The sequence below is a fragment of the Dermacentor albipictus genome, chromosome 1, assembly GCF_038994185.2.
Source record: "Dermacentor albipictus isolate Rhodes 1998 colony chromosome 1, USDA_Dalb.pri_finalv2, whole genome shotgun sequence".
Lineage (NCBI taxonomy): Eukaryota > Metazoa > Arthropoda > Arachnida > Ixodida > Ixodidae > Dermacentor > Dermacentor albipictus.
In genome coordinates this window covers 342,270,392-342,292,514 of record NC_091821.1, presented here as the reverse complement: position 1 = coordinate 342,292,514, position 22,123 = coordinate 342,270,392, and the positions used below count along the sequence as shown (strand labels likewise).

Sequence of the window (22,123 nt, the reverse complement as noted above, 5' to 3'; positions counted from 1 at the left end):
GTGTGACAGGGCTGGGGAGCTCGCCAAAAAATGCTTACGCATTAAAAAAAAACATCCAGTGCCATTCCTCTCTGTGAAGGTGGATGACCAGCGAAGCTGTGTATGGTGATGACTATATTGATTTAATATATGGTGATTACTATGTATATTGAATAAAGACACGTACAAGCGACTTCTTGATTCTACCATCTTTTAATTTATTTTGTTACCATATGGATCATCGCTTTATGGTCACTATGGCATACGGCCAAGGGTTGAGTGACGATGCTAGAACAGATTTTTAGCAAAGGTCAAGTCTATACTTGATCGATGACGCGTAGCTGGCCCATTGATATGTCTGTAGCATTGCATACCGAACCTATCCAGCAGCACCAACCAAACCCGTCGGTCAGAAACGTTGGTATGTCCTGCTTGGACGTAGCTGGAGGGATATATATATATATATATATATATATATATATATATATATATATATATATATATATATATAAACGAGAAGAAAGGGGGTTAACCGAGGGACCCGATATTTATTATTCATATAATGAGAAGCCAACAAACACTGACACAAACACTGGTGTCAGTGTTTGTTGGCTTCTCATTATATATATATATATATATATATATATATATATATATATATATATATATATATATATATATATATATATATATATATATATATATATAGAGTCTTGCTCTGCGCGATCATCATCTATGCACGTAGAAAACAAAACGAAAACATTGCCATATAGAGCTTCGCTGTAAAAATCATGCGGAATGTTTCCCGGCCCCACATTATTAAAGGGGCACTAACGGCATATATTAAGTCAAGCTAAAGTGATATATTAGTGCTTGCGAATCTCTAAGGCGTAATATTATCGTGAACAGAGCCTTAATAATCGAGAAAGTATGGTAGGTACTCCCTCGGGACATTCATGTACTTGCCCGATGATGGAAGCACCCCTCAGTTAAATTCTGTCACAGGCATACTCGACCATTCGTTGCAAAAAAACATCCTTGTATTGTATTATAAGACAAGATAACATGTTACTTGTCCAGTTCTATTTCATCTTTAGAAGAAAGAACTCATTGAAATTACCCTTGACAGTGACGCGGTTGGCAGAAATGTTTCGTTTTCGCTCGACTTTGCGCAGTTCACACTTTCGCGTTTCTGTAGTTTTGGTATCGCGTAGGGCTACCCTGGTTTTGCTAGAATTCTCTGCAAGCGGCAGAGATTTCTACTTCCATGTGATGTTGCGGGTCGCCCGAACAGTCCACGCCACTTGGCCAAAAAGCAGCTGCAGGGGCGAATAAAGTGCTCTGTCTTGGCTGGGCACCGCCGTCTGTCGGGCGTCGTTTTACTCAGAAGGGGTAAAAACAGCGAACGGTGGTGATGGTAATAGCAGCGAAGGGTGGTGATGGCGTATGCTACATCACCACTCGCCCGGATGGGAGGCGGGAGATTTGAATTGCGAAAAAGGTATTGGGACCCTTCCAATACAATTTTCTCCTAAACAAAGTCTTTTCTTGGCACGAAACAAGCATTGCGAGGTTTGTGGAATGGTATTTACACAGTTCCACGTTGACTTTGTTTTTGCCTTTAGTGTCCGTTTAAGATGACATTGTTTCAGCGCGTCGGCTCAAAAAAACATTGCAACAGTGGTTATTTCGAAAAAACAAAAGAAAGTTGCTAAAAAGGATGCTGTTTGAAGCATCAGTGCATGTTATGAGAGGCTAAAAATTTTAATCTAGCATGTTGGTCAATAGAAAAAAAATTCGCAGTTTCGCCCGAAAGGCGAAGCAGCGATTGCGATAGAAGATTAGTGGATAGCTGTACGAAGTAACGATGGTACCTACAGCGGCAGTGTAAACTTATAAAAGTTCGCTTACTAACTAAATTAGGAATGAGAGAATGTGTAAGCGTGACCGAACGAGGACGTAGGAAGAAACAGACACACAGAGACAGCTCTGTCTTTGTGTGTCTGTTTAAAATGTGTAAGCGCGACTACACAGTCCGCGACTACACAGAGCATAAAAACTCGCTGTACAGATTTTGGAGGGAGCAATCGCGGCAGCAGCAAGCGAATTGACCTTCATGCATTTCTTTCGAAAGCACAGCGCACACGAAGCTACCGGCACTACGCGCACTCTGAAAACATCGCAGATCGCTTTGAAGATGGAGCCCGCGCTGGCGCGCACTTTGGCCACGTCGCAGATCGCTTTCAAGACTCACGAGTTGGTGTTGCCCTAGCAGCTGCCGGAGAAGAACGGCCCTGCTTCCTCGCCTGACCCTTCTGCCTCGCGCGCGACAGGAGAGGGCACGCATCCGGGCCGCGTTCCTCGCTCGCGAACAAAAGATTGAACTACGTCTGCCGGCTTACCTTCACACGCTCTCACTCGCACATACAGCATACGGTGAGCGGCGACGGTTTTATCTAATAGTTTTATCGCCCTTGGACTTTATGTGGAACCTCATGGCGACGCCTAGTTGAGTTGAGTTGAGTTGTTGTAGGCTACTGGTGGGATTAGCCTTGCAGTTGCTGCCGGCAATTGCTCCACCATAGCGACACTTAAAATAATTAAATCACGTAATCCGACACAGACCTCCCAATTACAAATGTTCACTCCTCAGTTCACCATGTGGAAGCCAAATCCGTGTCCTGTAGGTAATTTAACAGAAGGCGAGAGACCTCCTTCCTACACAACCGGTTCCCGCGCGGGAAAACTATGTCCTGAAGCGAACTGTGAGGAAGTCCTGTGTTCTTGAGGGACCCGAATAACTACGGCAGAAGTGCGCCTCGAGTGTCCATATAGTTGCTGTCACCATAAAAGTTCGGCAGCTCGTTGCGCTCCGGTAACATGTGAAGGCGAGAGCCTGCTGCTAATTCGGCAATGCGCCGTCTCGCATCGTCACGTTGCTGCTTTCGCAGGTCGGCTCCTGCGGCTCGTTTTCGACGCATGGCTGCGGCTTCGCGCGCTCGTATAGCGGAAGAGCACCGCCTTTGTGCGCGCTTGATTGTGGTATGCTACTCGTATAGCGGGACGATGAGCAAAACAGAACAAGGTGAATGCAGGAGCCAACGTTTCGACAAGTGGACTTGTCTTCTTCAAGGCGACATATGCTTTCCTTGCCACAGTATATATAGGTGGGGTTCTTCTAAAAGGGAGGGGGTGTGAGGCGGGAGGGCGCGGAAACGAGGGAAAGTGTGTTAGCGTGTCGAATCAGTAAAGGAACGGTGTGTACAAGGTCAAAGCCAGGACCTACCACCCCCCCCCCCCTCACCCCAGTCTGTTAACCCACGCGCGTTAGCCAGCGTGTCAAGGGCGTCTTACACGCCGGCTCACAAAAAAAAAGAAGAAAAAGGAAAAAAGGAATTGCCATCTCCCGCATTCCCCGTCTTTTCTCGTATAGCGGGGCCACACTCGTGCCAACGACGTTTCTCTTAGACTTAACGTTGCATCGTCTCAGCAGGGGATTGAAACATATGCTGTTCTGTGTATTGAACGAGTGATTTCAATGAATGTATGCACTGTTCGCTTCACTTTACTAAGCGCTTGCAGCCTGCTGAGCGGTTGTAGCCATTGCATCTTTTGCTTCCTTACGGAGGTATGTGCCATTGAAAAGGTCACATGGTTTTCTTGTACCACTCGACTAGACGCCGCGTTTCTGTACGTTGTATGCGTGATTCCAATGAATGTGTGTACGCTACGCTTCACTCTTCTGACTGCTTGTAGCGTCTGCATTACGAGAGGGATGAGCCAGTCCATTTTTTATTGCCTTGGGATGGTATAGGACATTGCTGACGGTGATAGTTTTTGTGACACTGGACAGGACGACGCGCTTTTTTCAAGGCCATCGGGGGTATGAGCCACCTAAGACTGTCTTTAAGGCATATATCATTCAGAGTTGTTATAAATCTTAAAGACACTGCACCTGTAGGAGGAGCTGAGGTGGGGCCGAATACTGAAGCGCTTGTGAAACACGCGCTTCTCGGAAGCATTGGACGAATATAACGATCTCTGCCCCGATTTGCGGTGCCTCCAAGAGTGCGACGCTAAGGTGGCAGCGTTGTCTAGAGACAGTTTTATTGATAGTTTCTTGCAGCAATTGTTGTCAAAGGCAGTGAATATTGAATACTTTATTTACAGAAAATACCTTCTCTAGGGCCGACTGCGTTCTGTTAATTCTGTCTTCCTTATTCTTCTTGCGAATTGTGAATTGAATTGCTAGGAGGTGCACGTGATGTCTATATTAGTATCATGATCGAAAAGCGGATTAGGATGAGCACGATAACGTCGTAAGCGGGTTACTTGTTAATGTCTTCAACACAACGCCAAAAGCGCGCTTATTTCGTCGTTAAACAGAAAATCTTCAAGGCAGTAGAACGACACGTACAAAGTCATGTAAGGCAAGATATTCTACGCGTCGCCCTTGTTTATTTATTATGCAGTAAAATGTAACGATTTCAAAATATTTTGCTCACAAGGTGACTTATCACCAAAACTTTATCTCTCTTTTTTAGCAGACAAGGAACTTGAAATGAATGATCATGGAAGGCGGGCAATAATCGTTGCCGAGAAAAATATGGTGAGTTTTAATTATGCATAGTTTTCAGTTTTTTTTACTTAAAAAATAAAAACTAAATAGAGCTGGCGATCCAGCGTTATCACACGGAGATTCACTAAATGAAGTTTCGGGGCCACAATCCTACATTTCTCGCTTTCGCCTATTTTTTCTGCGCATAGCATACACTTCGTCGTCGCTGGCCTGGCTTAGAAAACGGGAGGCATGCCGAGCGATAAGGGCGAAAACGAAAGGTAACAAAATAAGGGCCGCTTCACAAAAATTCAAGAAGCAAGGAACGAGTTCCCTATGAACGGCCGCGTGTATATCTGCAAGCTTTGTTGACGGGGGCTGGCTGCGGCTGCAACAAGAGACGAGATGGCGCTGCCAGAGGCGGCAGCTGCTTAAGCTAAATCGAACGGAAAACAAGGCGTGGGAGCCAGTCTCCTCCGCTGCAGCCGATGAGACAGGGCTTAAGGGCAAGATATAGTCCGGCGTAACGTGCGCGCGCGGCCACGCGCGGCGCGGTTAAGCGACGTCGGTGAAAAGCGCGCACTCTACAGTCCGGCGTCCCGGCGTAGCCGGCGTGCTTAGGCGCGCTTGGCGAGCACAACGCCGCCGGCGCGGACATAGAGCGTGTTCTATTTCACGCGGCTGCCGCTAGACCAGAATGCACTGCGCGCTGCAGCGGCAGCGAGCAGAAGGCAGAATGGCGGCCTGCGGTGCGCGTACTGACAGTACAGTGGCTGTACTGACAGTGCGGCTGTGGTTTTTTGAACATCCGTGTGGGATGACAGCGCGAGTGAGGTGCCTGCTTGAAGCGATTTTCAACCTTCCATGTGTATACGATGTGAAACGCATGGACCACCGCGACACAGAGCGCAAGAACAACGCGTGGGAAGCTATACGAAAGCAGTGTGGTCTCGCCACAGGTAAGCTGCATTTCGCAGCTCCTGTACTAGCTGGTGGTAGTCGCCGAGTTGAGGGCGCTTGTCGAATAGCTTTCGCATGTACATACATGGTCCGCTTCCGTTTTTGACGTAGCCGAAGTACTAGCAATATGAGTGCGATGTTCTGGCTGTCAGGCACGGCGGCCGCATTTCGATGGGGGCGAAATGAGAAAAACACCCGTGTGCTTAGATTTAGGTACACGTTAAAGAACCCCAGGTCAGAAAGAAAGTGGTTTTCGCACGTGAAACCTTATGTTTTTTTTTTTCTGGCTGTCAGGACAAGTTAACGCCATCCCGCAAAAGTTTTCATTTTAGCGCACAAACAGCGCGCGGAACGAGAAAAAGCGCGCACGCTACCCGAAGCGCGCGGGTATACGCAAGACGCGCATGCGCCATGTAACAGCTGTTCGCCGCGGCGGTGAAGTTGCGCTCCCGGACGCACAGATGGCGCCAGCCTCGAGCTGCACGCGCACGCCGAACTCTAGAGGAAGCAAATTTCTTGCACCCCTGGCGTCGCTAGCGCAGCGTATCCGACTTCGCCTGCCGCGGCCTGGCGCGCCGAGAACGCCGGACTATATCTTGGCCTTTAGCAAACGAAGTAGCGCGGACGTCAGTGAGGGAAAGAAAGAAGAACATGAAGAAAAGAAGGTATAAGAAAAAAGAAAAAGAGAGATGGGACAGACGCATTTCAACGTGGCGTGGTAATCGTAGTATGCTTAAAATGTCCCCAGAGAGTATAAAAACAGTTCAAGCTGTTTTAACTGGGGTCATGCGAGGTGTGTCAGAAGCTGGTTGGGATGTTGCAAGGAATACGCTAGCGATTCGCGTATATATATATATATATATATATATATATATATATATATATATATATATATATATATATATATATATATATATATAGCATGTGTGTTCCTGCGTCAGAACTGAAGTCTTACTTATTTAGGGGTTTGTGCTTATGCTGCGTACGTGAGTATCGTTACAGCAAGCGAGTGCGAAATGTAGGTCGCGCTTACCTTTGACTTTCCCTTAGCCTTTGGCTTTGAGTGCCCAGTGACCAATTTTATTCTTGTCGCTTTTATTGAAGCGTTTCGTCTTAACATGCGAGTCTACGTGTTACGACGGACAAGCTGCGTAAACGCAAGCAAATAAGAATTTATGCTCACCTAGCTTCACCCATCGCTTTCAACTGTACGACATATTTTCGTCACTTCCTTGCAACTATATGAAGCAAAGTGAGGAATTTGCAAAAAACATACAGCCATGCACATGCCTATGAACAACACGCACAGGATTCGGTAGAGGAGCTGCGGTCTCGCTGGACTGAATTCCTTCTCATCATATAGCAAAATTTGAATTGCTCTTAACCAGTCAGTCGGTCAGTCGGTATCAATCAATCAATCAATCAATCAATCAATCAATCAATCAATCAATCAATCAATCAATCAATCAATCAATCAATCAATCAATCAATCAATCAATCAATCAATCAATCAATCAATCAATCAATCAATCAATCAATCAATCAATCAATCAATCAATCAATCAATCAATCAATCAATCAACCTTCTCACGCTCTTCCTTTTGCTCTTTCGAGGGAGAGGAGTAACAGTCTGGATGGTAATACAGCCCGCATGTAGCCGCCAGCCAATAATTTCCCGTAGATGAGCTGAGATGACACGTAATACAAGTTTTCAATAGAGTCGGGCTCTTATGACTCTACGAACGCCGCTGTTCCTCAACAACGGCGAGAGAGAGAGAGAGAGAGAGAGAGAGAGAAGGAAAGACAGGGTGGTTAGCCAGTGTAAGTACCGGCTGGCTACCCTTTGCTATGGAAAAGGGATAAAAGGGAATAAAAGGTAAAAGAAGAATAAAAATAAAACAAAGTGAGAAAAATTGGCATGATAACGCGATGCGACGAGCTGCAACTTTCGAAGTCGGTCGCACAATTCACAAGCCCTTGAGAACCTGAGGAAAACCTTAAGGCCTTGAGTGCCGAAACCCTTCTGGGCCAGTGTCATAGACCTTTTTTCCTCTGTGAAGGGGCGATCGTCTAGCTTTTCGAACGTAGTCCCGAGAACCTTTCTTGACACATTGTAACGGGGACAATCACGGAGGAGGTGCTTGATCGTCTCCTCGCAGCCACAGCTGTCGCAAGCAGTGCTGTCGGCCATTCCAGTGCGGAAGGAATAGGCGTTCGTGAACTCCACGACGAGCCACATGCGGCACAGATGTGGTGCTTCCGCTCGTGGTAACCCTGGTGGAAGACGGAGTTCCATACGTGGATCCAATGTGTGGATCAATGCGTTGGTGAATTCACTGGTGTTCCACAGAGTTCTACATCTGTTCTCGACAGTGGTATTGGTATAATGTGGGCACCGTCGTGGGCCCTTCGGGTAGCGTCATTCGCACTGTGATTTCCCGAAATTCCGGAGTGACCCGAATAGTGTAATCGGGTTACAGTGAAAGAAAACACATAACTATACACTTGCCGTGTTTCAGTAGCTGAAGGAGCTAAGATAATAATTTAGAGCGCGCTTTTCCTTTCTTTTTCTGACAAGAACAAAATCAAAAAGTGTTCGCACTGTCATGCGTGCGCCATTTTTAAGATTTATAAATATTTAAAAAATCGCCTGTGGCACGTAACGTAATTTTAGTGCTTGAGCTGTATTATTCAGAGTAGCGGATATTACTTGCACGAGAAATTGAAACACATATTCAACTGATTAACAAAAAATTCGCTAACTTCCTAATTAATTATACATTACGATACATATGGCCATTTACGAATTGTTGCCGGTGAGTTTGCAAGGCCTATTCACTTGGAATGAATTTCCAGAATTAGACCAGTTTCGACATAGCACCATCAAACTCGTCGTAAAAATGCGCTGTTGCTCCCCTTCTTTAATAAAACGCTCGTTTATGCATTCAAGCACAAAAGTACCTGGAACGCCCACGTATTCCGTCCCACACTTTGGTAAGGATTGCTGGAAACTGGTGACATCCTACAGATTTATTTCAAGGAAACACGTTTTGAAGCTCATTAGCTATAAAATTCGTAAATTGCAGAATGTCCCGTAAGGTAATTAATCAGGAAGAAAATTTGTGAATTTGCGTTAATTAGTTGGGTATCTATTGCGATTTATGATGTTAGTAACGCCAGTGCCTCTTCGAATATAACAGATCAAGGACAAGAATGGTGCTATCTGCCACAGACGATTTTAAAAAATTTCATGAAGCGTAAAAATTATCCTGTACGCTGAATAAATGGACAGAGTAGGCATCTAGCTTTTTAAATCGGAGTGGCGTAGCGACAGAGGTTCTACATTCAGTGCGTGCATCAACTGGAATTGTGGCAACGTCTGTTGTCAGAAGCCTCAAAAACCAAAAGTAGTTTTTTTTTCTTCGTTGGAAGGTGGCAATGCCAGTACTTTGATTCACACTCATAGTACCACGTGCCTCTATAACTGTTTCTTTTCTCTTTCAACCGCGGCGCTCATGAAAGAAAACAGTGTCTTTCTTCAGGGCTGCGCTTATGCATACCTCTTTGTCATTGGTGTCACAATGCAATTTGGTAAAGAATGCCTTCGCAGACAGTTTCTTCACCGAAACAACAGTCGCAAAAGCTTATCACAAGCATCAGAACGCTTCTGGCATTGCCTCACACTTGTGACGCGTGAGGCAATGCCCCATGTGCCAAATGTGAGGGTTTCTTATCCACTCTAAGTAGCTTGCAATAAATTGAAATGTGGCGGTGAGGAATAGGGTGCAGAAAGCCCACGGTGCAGCATCCAACGCTGAACCGCCCGTGTCGCAAGAAATGCGTCGTCATCGCGGTCGAGTGATGGATGTATTAGATTACTCACACACTTTATCCAGGTTCAACTCCTGGGGATTTCTTCATATTTGTTTTATTTTGAACGACGTTTCTTTGGTACGCATGCAACCTACTCGCTGCGCACGCATTGTTATCCCCACGCCTTCTTCTCCGTGAAACTATGTCGCAGCGAGACGTCGGCGACATATATAAGCTGACAGCGCGGCTCCATACTTCTCGCGTTTGGTCGAACTGGATGGTGGCGTCAGCGCAATCGTTTGGAGCATCTCCTCCGGCGGTGAGATGCAGGGCGCAGGTACGATTGTATGTTGCATAAATCGCTGTCACAACAAGAGTGTGCCTATATTGCCTGTCTCGAATCAAGAGAGAGAGAGAGAGAGAGAGAGAGAGGCGCCGACTGATGAAACAGTGAAGAGAAAGCGATGACGGCGAAATGAACAAATGAAGCGACAATACAGCTGAGCAGCGTAAAGAACGTGCGAGAAACGGTGGTGGAGCTGGATGTTGATGACGCAATGCGTTCGTGCGTTCTGCGGCTGGTCAAGATCCCACAGAGGAGCGCACGTAGTGCAGGAAAACGAAAATAAGCAAAAGAACCCGTGACGACCCAGAACCATTGGCGGGCTGTTCTGTCTCTCTCATTTTTCTCCCTGTATGGTCTAGCAATCGTGAAAACAAAACGAAAAATGTGCGCGCACGCGGCGTGTACGCGGTTGAAAAGACGGACGTGACAGCTTTCGTGTCCGAGCGTCCGAGCGCCGCGCGAACGCTTTCATCACACGCGCTCGACGCAGGCCCAGCAGACATACACGCACACACATACTCAAAAGGAGGCAGGAAGGAAGCTGAATTTCTCGACGAATTGTGACGAGTTTCTCGTCAATTGAAAAGACGGGAGAGTGGAAAGATAAGAAGCGGAAAGTAAATGAAGGGGTGGTGGTGGTGGCCGGTGACGGAGGGGGGGAGGGTTCCGAGCGTGTCCCATTCTGCAGACTCATTGCAGTCTTATTTCGTTTGGCAAACGGGGGCGCGCGTGGTACAAGTGCGAGTAACGAACGGCACTTCTCTCTGGCTGCGGGAAGCGCGCTCTTGAGTTTGAAGAAGGTCCGACGGTGAGGCAGAAACGGACGGGAAAAGAAAATGAAACAATCAGAGCCACTTGAGAGCGGCGGACGCGCGGAGTTTAAGTGGGGACGAGGACACGCACAGACGCACTGAAAAAGGTCGGTAGATGTGCTAGCGGAAGCAAGTTCGTATGGGAACGGTGGGCGTCCGTTATTGGGGAGCGGGATGAAGGTGAAGAGGATAAAGAAGAAGCAAAAGAAAGTAATGCATGCCGGCTGTTCCGCCGTGGATGAAGGGCACGGCTGCTGAAGAGACGAAGAATGTGGGTGGCTAGAAGTTAATGACATGTAGAAGAAACAAAAAATGCCACGGAGCTATGCGAGGGTGTTGCTTTATGCTCTTACTAATGGCGGATGGTATGCGTGTAGGGAGGACGTGGTGAGCGGCGGCAGCGACAGGAAATGAAAAATGGGAAGATTTCGACTGACATCTAGGCAACACGAAAAGCTCCACGCATCAGAAGCCATTAGAGCCGTGAGAATGACTACACATTCCGAAATGTTAAAGCAGGAAGGTAAATGTGGGTTCTTGGCGAATGATGAGATGCGATGAAGGTGGTGACATGGTAGTGCTTTGCATCTGCTTGTGCAAAGGGACTTGGAAAGGTGGAAGCAGGGAAGAGGGGAGGGAGAGTCAAAAGAATGAAGGGATTGACAACTCATTATGTTTTGGTATTTAAGGCACCTTTATTTATTTTTTAGTGTTACGGAACGCTAACCGTCCACAGTGCCCAGTACCGCAACCGTTACGCCGAAGGCGTAACAAAATATTTTATCGGAAATTTTCCACCAATGGTCATATTCGTGTTAGCGTAGTCCTGTGCTGAACGCAACAGCTGTTGTACACTGACGTAAGCGTGAAGCCGAAAACGAGTACAGCTCCAGCCGCATAAAATAAGCATCTACTTATTAATCAATGCGATGGTAATTTTGCCTATGATTTCAGCATTTGTGAATAAATTCTGCAGTAATGTCTACAGCCTTGTTGTATCGTGTCGAACTGCCTTTTTTTTCGCCCTTGGCCTTTCGCTATAGAATATAAGCGAGCACAAATGAAAATGTTTTCGAACGGGACCGTGCAGCGCCTTTTCGCCGGCACTATTTCGTTCGCTGCAGAACATAGCTGAAGGAATTTCTTTCGGCTCACATGGAGGTCAAAGAACAGCGCGCACACTTGCGCGAGACAGAGTCACCGAGGAGCCTAATTTTCATTTACAGCCGCAGTGAAGCCAATAGAAAGCCACCATAGAAGCCAGCAGTCTGTTGGATTCATATGACAGATGGCACACAGCGATGTCGTTGGCGATGGGCTGGTTTGTAAGGTGGTGAAAAAAAAATGGCTGTGGCTTAGCTAAGGTTAAGCCCAGGATGCGAAGCATACTAGCCTTTATTTTAGTTGTTGAACCACTGTTTAGCCTGGTGAACTGCTGTTGCTTGGTTATATTTGGTTCGGCTAGACGAAGAAACAACTCATGCGTTACTCTGCTTCGCCTTCAAGAGTGGAACGCGACAGCGTTCCCGTCGACCCGCCAAGGGGTGGAAGACAATGGCCTACGGCGCAGCGACTACGCGCCCCGCATTGGACGCGGTGAGCGTCGAGCAACGCAGCGTTCGGCGCGGCAACGAAATGTGCGCCTGAGCAAGCGACGCACTCCTGAGCCTTAGAAACAGCTCGTTTCTAAGGCAACACCACATTCACTAGAGGCGCTTTTGTACCGCTTTGAAGCATCGTACTCGTGGCTCAGTGGTAGCGTCTCCGTCCCACACTCCGGAGACCCTGGTTCGATTCCCACCCAGCCCATCTTGCAAGAGTTGAGCCAAAGACACCTAGAAAATCAGTCTCTGTAGCACGCCGCAACCTTCGCTTCTCATTCCAACGAGCAGCTCTGACTCCAGGAGGCATCTCACCTCGTGAGTGTCTAGCAGAGGCAAGCCCAGCTGCTTATATACGGCCGCGACGCCGCGAGCGACGGCGCGAGTTGGAGCCCCGTTTCTCCTCCGTCGTGACGTCACGGTGTCACGTGGTATTGAAGGCGACACCGCCGCGCCTGAGGAGCTGGGTCGAGCTCTCGTAATATGCTTCGCATAAAAAGGATTAACTGCCGCTTCGTATACCGTGACGTAGACAAAGAAAAAGAACGTGGATTCCTTTCACCTTGCCTTTGAAGACTTCATTGATTGACGAGGTTTAATGCCTCAATGCAGCGCTTTGGTTGTGAGACACGACGTAGTAGGAGCTTCGAATTAATTTTGACTACAAGCGGTTCCTTAAAGGGAACATAAACGTACTACAAAATCGTTCTGCATTCTGTCCCAATCGGAATACAACCCCAGTGATGGCGAAATAGGTAGTGGAACGTCTTAGCTGCTGCCGTGGAATATAATAATGGTGAGTGATAATCATTTCAATGAGCGCGTTTAAGACTCGTATTACGTTAGAAGCCACTGAAGCGGCCATGTTGGTCAACAACACGCGCATAAGCAAAAGTCGTGCAGGAATTGTTGTTGCTTAGAAGGTGATCTTTCGGACGTCGAAACTGGAGCGCGCACTCATTATGTGCTAATTATGAGATGCTAGCGTTGTAGCTAACGGTTGGAAGTTACTAACGTATTTCTGCAAATTATTCTTGAATAGGTAGAAGAAGACGTTAGCTGTGATTAGACAGGACGATATGCTGGAAGGAACAGACGAGCCGCTATATTGCAATAAAGTTAGGCAAGCGCTCAGGCAGGACTGATCCGAAGTCGATATTAATCTCGTCATAAGAAGTATCGGCTCTCATGTTATACATACTCCGATGGGTGCAGTTAATTTCGTAAGGGTATATCAGCCCCAACGGATGATGTACGCTAGCGAACACTACGTGCAGTTAGGCAAGAGCAATAGAGCCAACGGTGCAGACTGCACTGTTCACGCTGGTGCGAATATACCGGCTCGTGTTACGAGCTCCACCGCTCGGCGCTTTCGACAGCATCGTGGCAGCGCGATCTATCTTCCAATGCATCGCTCACGCAACAGCCAGTAAGTACTCGTAGCAGAGCAGCCATTCATACAAAGGCTTGTTACATTATTGATTGGCAAATGACAGCGCACGCTACGTGGTTTCCTGTGTACGGGAGACTGTGGCCCCTTCCACCACGCCCAAATGATGTCCTGCAACAGCATGAGGTAACTGATTCGCTAATATATTTCTTTGTAGGCATTAACTAACAGTGCGAAATGATTAATTAAGGGGAAATGAGACATCCACCCAATCGTAGCAGTTGCTACAAGGGAAACGATTGCACGATTGGGTGGATGAGCTATTACGCAGAGCTATTACGTCAAGTGCGAAATAATGTACTCACTTACAGAGTTGCAAGTTGCCTGCCGCACATTTTGCGAACACAGTGGCGCCATTTCACGACGAATTCTGCGTTTCATTTTGTTAATTTTTTTCCCCTTGAATCGCATTGTCGAGTGGTCGAGAGGGAGGGGGTTCACCACGTGGTAAAGCAAAGCATATTTAAGAAAAGTTCACATTAAGATAACGAAGAGGTTAGTTGGCCAATGATATGCACCAGGAAAATAGCGGAAGTTTAGTGAAGATTGCTGATTAACTATTTTATACTTTTCGAATAATAACTGTTCCGCTTTAATTAACTACAATAGGGTGGCCAACCACCTTCGGGCATCAAGAGCTTGGTTTCCGAAATAAAGTACACACACACACACACACACACACACACGCACACACACACACACACACACACACACACACACACACACACACACACACACACACACACACACACACACACACACACACACACACACACACGCGCACACACACGCGCACACACACGCGCACACACACGCGCACACACACGCGCACACACACGCGCACACACACACACACGCGCACGCACACACACACACACACGCACACACACACGCACGCGCACACGCACACGCACGCGCACGCGCACACGCACGCGCACGCGCACGCGCACACGCACGCACGCACGCACGCGCACACGCACGCACGCACGCACGCGCACACGCACGCACGCACGCACGCGCACACGCACACACGCACACACGCACGCACACGCACGCACACGCACGCACACGCACGCGCACACGCACGCGCGCACGCGCGCACGCACGCACGCACGCACGCACGCACGCACGCACGCACGCACGCACGCACGCACGCACGCACGCACGCACGCACGCACGCACGCACGCACACTCAATCACTCACTCTAGGTGTGAACCTGTCACCTCTGCTGAACTAAAGCCAGTCAGGGCTCGAGGTGGGTTCACTTATCCCAAGTCGTGGTTACTAGTACCAGTTTTAAGATATCCGCGCACAGCTGATGAGCACCTTATTCAGGTCTCACGCTTTCCTTTTCTTCGTTATTTTTGGGGTGGCGGAAAGTCCACGTAATATGGGCGCGGAATACCCAATTTCTTATAGTATTAATTGTATTAATGCATTGTAAACAGTCAGTATGGACGATACTGCTCCGCCCCATGACGTGCCTGCAAGTCTGCAAAGTACAGTCACTATCGCATTGACCTCGTTTTCGAGTTTATGTGGGGTGCCCTGGATAGCTGCCTGTCAAGTATTATACAAAGAAATTGATGCTGTGTGACAATCATTAGAGGCTGTCCTTCCAGAATAATAGATAAATTCTTTAACTGCCTTCGAGAAAGGGCAATACAGCTTTCTTTGCGCGTGATAGAATTATTTCACTCTCTCTCTCTCTCTCTTTCAAAAAAATTGATTAATGATACCCAGATGTCCGCATACGCCCGTCATCTGCACACAGTGAAAATCTTAACTGCGACGGCAGTCTTGTTAAATCAGCCATGACGCAGTTAAAAAGAAAAGGGCTGAGTACGCTTCCCTGTGGTACTGCCTGTTTGACAACAGGTTCAGCACTCTTTCCTTCCCCCGTCTGAATGAATATTTTGCGACCTCATAAAAATTCAGAAATACATTGCAAGGACCTGCCAGACATTCCGAGTTCCAACATACTCAGCAGAACATGAACGTGACTAACAATGTCAAATGCCCTCTTGATGTCTAGGAATACTGCTATCGTCATGTTTACACGTGCACGCTCGTGTTCCACACAGATTACTATATCTAATATAGTATCCATTGTGCCTCTGTTTTTTAAAACCTGCTGAGTAGTTGGACAACACATCCGTTTAATTACACCACCATTGAAGTCGCGCGTCAATCTATTTCTCCTTACTTTGCATAAACAAATTGTCAAACTAACTGGGCGGAAGGATTCAAGGCACAAGGGCGTCTTACCTGGCTTTAAAATTGGGATGATTCGAGTGACTTTCCAAGAGTCAGGTACAGTTTCTTCTATCCATAGATTATTATAGATGTCTAAGAGAGAATTTGTACCTGTCGGCCCGAGGTTTCTTAGCATATTGTACGTAATGCCGTCCGGCCCAGCAGCAGAATTCTGGCGACGTTATACAATTACGCAATGAAGCTCGCTTAATGTGAAATCATGACCTAATTGAGGATGTTGTGCCCAATAGCAAGCAATACTGTTCTGCTTATGCAACACTACTGAAATATCAAATTCTGCACATTGTGATGAAAAAGCAGGTCTGGAAATAAGCTGGCCAAGTCCGTCTGCAGCTGTTATCTCCCACGTGCCCTGAGCTACAACGAGAGCCCGAAATTGGAAGCTCTGTGTTGCAGGTCCGCTTGAAAAACGAATTACTAGAAAAATTCGTGGGACAGACGTGTGAGGAGACAGCGTGCTGCAGAAATCGCGCCAGCGCCGTTTGCATAAATATTCCATGCGTCTGCGTATTACATTGTCAATTTCGTGTGTTATTGTATGCTTTTAAACTTCCGTTCCGTCGGTACACTCTTTCGAATCAGCGTCTGATGGCTCTTAGATGTTCATACTCTCCGTCAACAGCAGCATAATCTTTTGGAATTGAGACTTTCGTTGTGCATATGTTCACATTATCCTGCAAAAATTCAGTAAATCTTCCAATCGTATATTTAATTTGATCCGTTAGGTGGTACGGAAAAACTTTCCAGTTGTTTTGTCTGCTGTAACGCCTGATCTCATAGTGCAGGCTAGGGTGACTTACAAAAATAATCGCTTCCGCGCGTTTCCATATCCTTTTCTTCTTCACCTTATATAAAACGTGGCCATATCCGTTTCCTTTTCTTCTTCTTTACCTTATATAAAACGTGGCCCTTCATGATGCATGTTACCACGTATTTAGGGCGGCGTTATTGCATGTATGAACACGCCATGATTCTCCATCGGTAGAATGTTCCACTGCCGACCACAAGGTAATGGGTTCGATTTTCGGCTGTGGTAGCCCCTCTACCCAAGGGCGAATGAAACGAAAAGAAAAGAAACCGAAAAGAATACAGAGAAAGGCAGGGAGGTTAACCAGAGGTAGATCCGGTTGGCTACCCTGCACGGGAGAAGGGTTAAGGGGGATAAAAAGAGAAAGAGAGTGGAAGGGAGAGATAGAGAGAGAGAGAGACGAGCACGAAAAAAGCGCGCACAGTATAGAACAGTAGGGAGCGGCATTCTTAAAGTCTATCGCGACTTTACTACGCGAGTAAGGCCTTCAAGGCCGATGTTTTTTCGGAGCACTGATTTAAAGCTTTGAGTTCTGATGGTGGATGATTGTCCAACTGGTCTAGTACTCAGCACATCACTTGTCTCTGGGCACTATATCGCGGGCAGACACAGATAATATGTGAGAGCTTCTCATTATTGTTGGATGTGTCGCACGTGGGGTTGTTGGCCATTCCAATGAGGAAAGCATATGAGTTCGTAAAGGCAACGCCTAGCCACAGACGGTGTAGCGTAGTCTGTTCACGTCGTGGTAACTCAGGCGGGAGATGCATCCGTATGTCCGGAGACAGCGAACGCAAACGACACATGGGGACAACAATCGAGTCCCACAGGGGCAAAGTACAATCACGGGACAACAATCGCAGCCTTGCCGCAGCGTCTGTTCGCGAAAGCGGAATGAAGACTCGTTGACCACTTTCATGTGCAGATTTGGTGGCTTCGTCGGCGTGGTTATTCCCGGTGATGTTACAATGTCCTGGAAGCCATTGATAGTTTATGTTGCGTCTCTTGTCATGGCTTTGATGATATATGTGTCGAATTTCTGAGGTCAGTTGTTCATTGGGTCCGGGGCGCATTGGGCTTCGTATGCACTGAAGGGCTGCCTTGGAGTCACTAAAGACTGTCCATTGTTGCGGTCCAAGCGGTCTAAATTAATCCACCACACCATAACTTTGAGACATCAAGTCTAATCATATAAAAATGTTTTTGTTGTTTGTATGTGTTGAAGCACGAACACTGTCATCAACATTCGAACGCGCCTTACAGCTTCTTCTGAGTAAACTTGATATATCTCTCTCTTTCTCTCTCTCAAACAAGGATAAAAAAGATCTTAAATAAATATGCACCTCTTCACACAAATGAATGCAGGAACACGCGGAAGGAAGCAGAAAGGAGAGAAAGAGCACAGCTTGATGGTTAAAACAAGCGGCGTAATTATACTAGACTGGCCAAGCAAGAACAAAAAAAGGAAAAAAGAAAACATGAGAAGCACCATAGCAAACGCTACGCAGCTAGTGCAAGGTTTCCACATTAACAAGTTCTGATCGATGGGTTTCCAGTGCGCTAACTTCCTTCCTTCCAATACACTTTTTCCTTCGTGTACTGCCCTGCTATTCCGTGAATCCATTAGGCATACGAAGAAAAAAGAAATGATCTGGCTAAATGCGTGGAGGCTTTCGTTTTCGTACCGTATACCGTTAATTCACACTCGAGCGCAGGCTCGAAAAAAAAAAAGGAAATGATCGCCAAGACTCGAGAGCATCAATTAGGGTGAGCACGTATGAAAGAAAAAGTAAAGAAAGAATCAGGCTTCTTGTCTTAGTTCCTTCAGGTCTTTCCTACGGGTCATCATTCCTTTTTTGATTTTGCTGGTCTGTTCAGATATAAATGGTTCACTGTGGGAACATTAAAAAAAATACCTCCGCTACTGTATTATCCTTTATTTTACAGCGAAAAAAAGTTAATAAATGAAAAGTGACAATATATATAGTGATGTAGAAATAAGACTGGCCACGACAGAGTTACTAGGCGTCAGTTTATTGCTGTCCAGGCCGCTAGTCACAAGTGAGATACACTTTGCAGTTTTTAACCTTTGGCAAAGCAGTCCTGGTACCAGCATCGATGAAGAAGGTCCAAATACACAGATATGTTGGAGCTACGTACATGGTACAGAGCACAAAAGGCTAACATCTCCAGCATATCAGTAAAGCGTGTATCTCTCTCTCGGTTCGATGGTGGTCAGATATTCACCGCTGACACAAAGGCGTCGATGCAAAGGTGCGTGCTCTTGAGCAACCGAATTTGTCACCGAACTATAATAGTTCTTGCGAGACACAGGCGTGGTCGCGCTAGACATTCCGGACATGCAGTACAAGCCGTGGTAGAGCGGTGGAGAAGGAGCGCCTCCCTTTTCTCCCGCCACCCACTCCCCCCCTGTGGCGGCTGCGGGAATGGACGATCGCTGCAGCCTTGCCCTCTGGGACTCACGCCGCTGGAGACAGCACGCATGCACGTATATATATTGAATCGGTTTTTTAATCATCATCATTGTCATATCATCATCATCATCATCATCATCATAATCATCATCATGAGCCTGGATACGCCCACTGCAGGGCAAAGGCCTCTCCCATACTTCTCCAACTACCCTACTCATGTGCTAATTGTGGCGGCCATGTCTATGCAAACTTCTTAATCTCATCCGGCCACCTAACTTTCTGCCGCCCCCTGCTACGCTTCCCTTAATTCTCTTGGAATCCAGTCCGCAACCCTTAATGACCACCGGTTATCTTCCCTCCGCATTGCACGCATTGCCCATGCTCATTTCTTTTTCTTGATTTGAACTAAGATCTCTCTTGTTATCCCCTTAACGTTACATCCATCTTTCCATAGCTCGTTGCCTCGTTCTCAATTTAGGTAGAACTCGTTTCGTAAGCCTCCAGGTTCCTGCCCCGTAGGTGCGTACTGGTAAGACGCAGTTGTTATGCACTTTTCTCTTGAGGGATAATGGCAACCTGCTGTTCATGATCTGAGAATGCCTGCCAAACGTACCCCAACCGATTCTTATTCTGTTTAGTTCAGTCTCATGATCCGGATATGTGGTCACTACCTGCCCTAAGTAGATGTATTCCCTTACCACTTCCAGTGCCTCGCTACCTATCGTAAACTGCTGTTCTCTTCCGAGGCTGTTAAACAATACTTGAGTTTTCTGCAGATTAATTTTTAGACCCACCCTTCTGCTTTGCCGGTCCAGGTCAGTGAGCATGCATTGCAATTGGTCCCTTGAGTTACTAAGCAAGGCAATATCATCAGCGAATCGCAAATTACTAGGGTATTCTCCCTTAACTCTTATCCCCAATTCTTCCCAATCCAGGTCTCTGAATACCTCCTGTAAACACGCTGTGAATAGTATTGGAGAAATTGTATCTCCCTGCCTGACGCCCTTTTTTACTGGGATTTTGTTGCTTTCTTTATGGAGGACTATGGTGGCTGTGGAGTCGCTATAGACATCTTTCAGTATTTTTACATACGGCTCGTTTACACCCTGATTCCGTAATGCTTGCACGAGTGCTGAGGTTTCGACTGAATCAAACGTTTTCTCGTAATCAATGAAAGCTATATGTAAGGGTTGGTTATATTTCGCACATTTCTCTATCACCTGATTGATAGTGTGAATATGGTCTATTGTTGAGTAGCCTTTACGGAATCCTGCCTGGTCCTTTGGTTGACAGAAGAGTAAGGTTTCCTGATTGTATTTGCGATTACCTTAGTAAATGCTTTGTATGCAACGGACAGCAAGCTGATCAGTCTACGGTTTTTCAACTCTTTGGCATCGCCTTTCTTATGGATTAAGATCATGTTGGTGTTATTACAAGATTCCGCTACGCTCGAGGTCATGAGGCATCGCGTATACAGGGTGGCCATTTTTTCTAGAACCCTCTGCCCACCATCCTTCAACAAATCTGCTCTAACCTGATCCTCCCCAGCTGCCTTCCCCCTTTGCATAGCTCCCAAGGCTTTCTTTGCTTCTTCCGGCGTTACTTGTGGGATATGTCAAATTCCTCTGGACTATTCCCTCTTCCATTATGGTCGTGGGTGCCTCTGGTACTGTACAAATCTTTATAGAACTCCTCAGCCACTGGAAGTATCTTATCCATATTAGTAATGATATTGCCGGCTTTGTCTCTTAACGCATACATCTGATTCTTGCCAATTCCTAGTTTCTCCTTCACTGCTTTTAAGCTTCCTACGCTCCTGAGAGCATGCTCAGCTTTATCCATATTATACTTCCTTATGCCTGTTATCTTGCGCTTGTTCATTAACTTGGAAAGTCAAGTCACTTAGGCTGTTTTGGCACATGGCTTATAATAAGCTCGAAGCGCTGAAGCGCCAGTTTCTTCAGAATACGACTTAAATGTGCAGCCACTTACACTGCCGCCGCAGATGCACTGGCTAAGAGCCCTGTTCTCTACGGGATGGCGCTATCCCACAATAAGCTCTACCTAAATTTATCCGCTACAACAAACATGAGCCATGAAGCGCATCATTACTTTAATAAAGCGAACATATATCTAGAAGTGTTCGACTATTTTCTTACACTGACAGTGATCGTCGACGGCACAAACTTTTGTTTGTATGTTTTTTCTTAGCCGCGCGCCTTGTGGCCCACCATCGGGCTCGAGACGCGCCGACTTAGGCTCCACTCGGATAAAGGGGGTCTTCCCTCGGGGATTTGGCACACGGCCTTGCGCCGACTACAGGCGTAAGCAGCAGAAGCCACCGCCGCCGCCGCCACTTCGCCGAGTACTGCACTCGGATGAAGCAGAGCTTTCCCGCTGCAGGATCTCGCACATCCTTGGGCTCGGGTCGTGGCCCGCTTGTCGCGTGGGCTCGTTTTCCCGTTTCATGTCGCGCAGTCGCTGAAACGCGATGTCTGCTAACACGCGCTCCCATGGCGGCGCAAGAGAGGACAACTGAGTGCGGGGCGAGTATGTTGTGGGAGGGAGCTGGAGGAGGGGTTGATGGAAGCAAGTTGTTTGGGCGCATCGTCCTTCGGTGCGTTCCTTTCTGTTTTGTTTAGCCACGAGGGAAAACGAGTTTACTTTTCTCGAACGTGAGGCGCGATGAACTTTTGCGCGTGCGTACGACTAGGCTGGGTATCTGCCATTTCGCAGCGCACGAACGCCAGACCCGGAACCAGTTTGCATGGTTTTCTGTTAGTATACCACATAAAAAAAAAATGAGACAATCTGGGGTCTAGAAAAACGCAGGAAGCAGCGATGTTATTTGCAGTGTTTGTCGATACGGACATGTAGATGGAGCTTAGAGTGAGCCCGACATGGTAGAGCTTAACAAGTGTACCGTGTGAAAACGTATGAGACGTCAATTATAGTGAAGCAGGCTCCGTCGTATTAGCGTGCGAAGGCATTTAAGTAGGTAGGCAAGCTCTACGGAGAGTCACCTTTTTTCCTCTTCTGTGAACATGCTGCCTTAATCCTGCATTACAAAATTTCGTGCCGTC

The 22,123-nt window shown here is 47.0% G+C and overlaps 2 protein-coding genes across 7 annotated transcripts in view; one reads left to right on the top strand and one right to left on the bottom strand.

Moving 5' to 3' along the window:
* Positions 1–22,123, top strand: part of LOC135907969 (uncharacterized) — a 435,033-nt gene that overhangs the window by 40,117 nt on the left and 372,793 nt on the right. The window lies entirely within an intron of this gene.
* Elk (Eag-like K[+] channel) overlaps positions 1–22,123 on the bottom strand; it is a 195,264-nt gene that overhangs the window by 65,387 nt on the left and 107,754 nt on the right. The gene's annotated exons all lie outside the window — the stretch shown is intronic.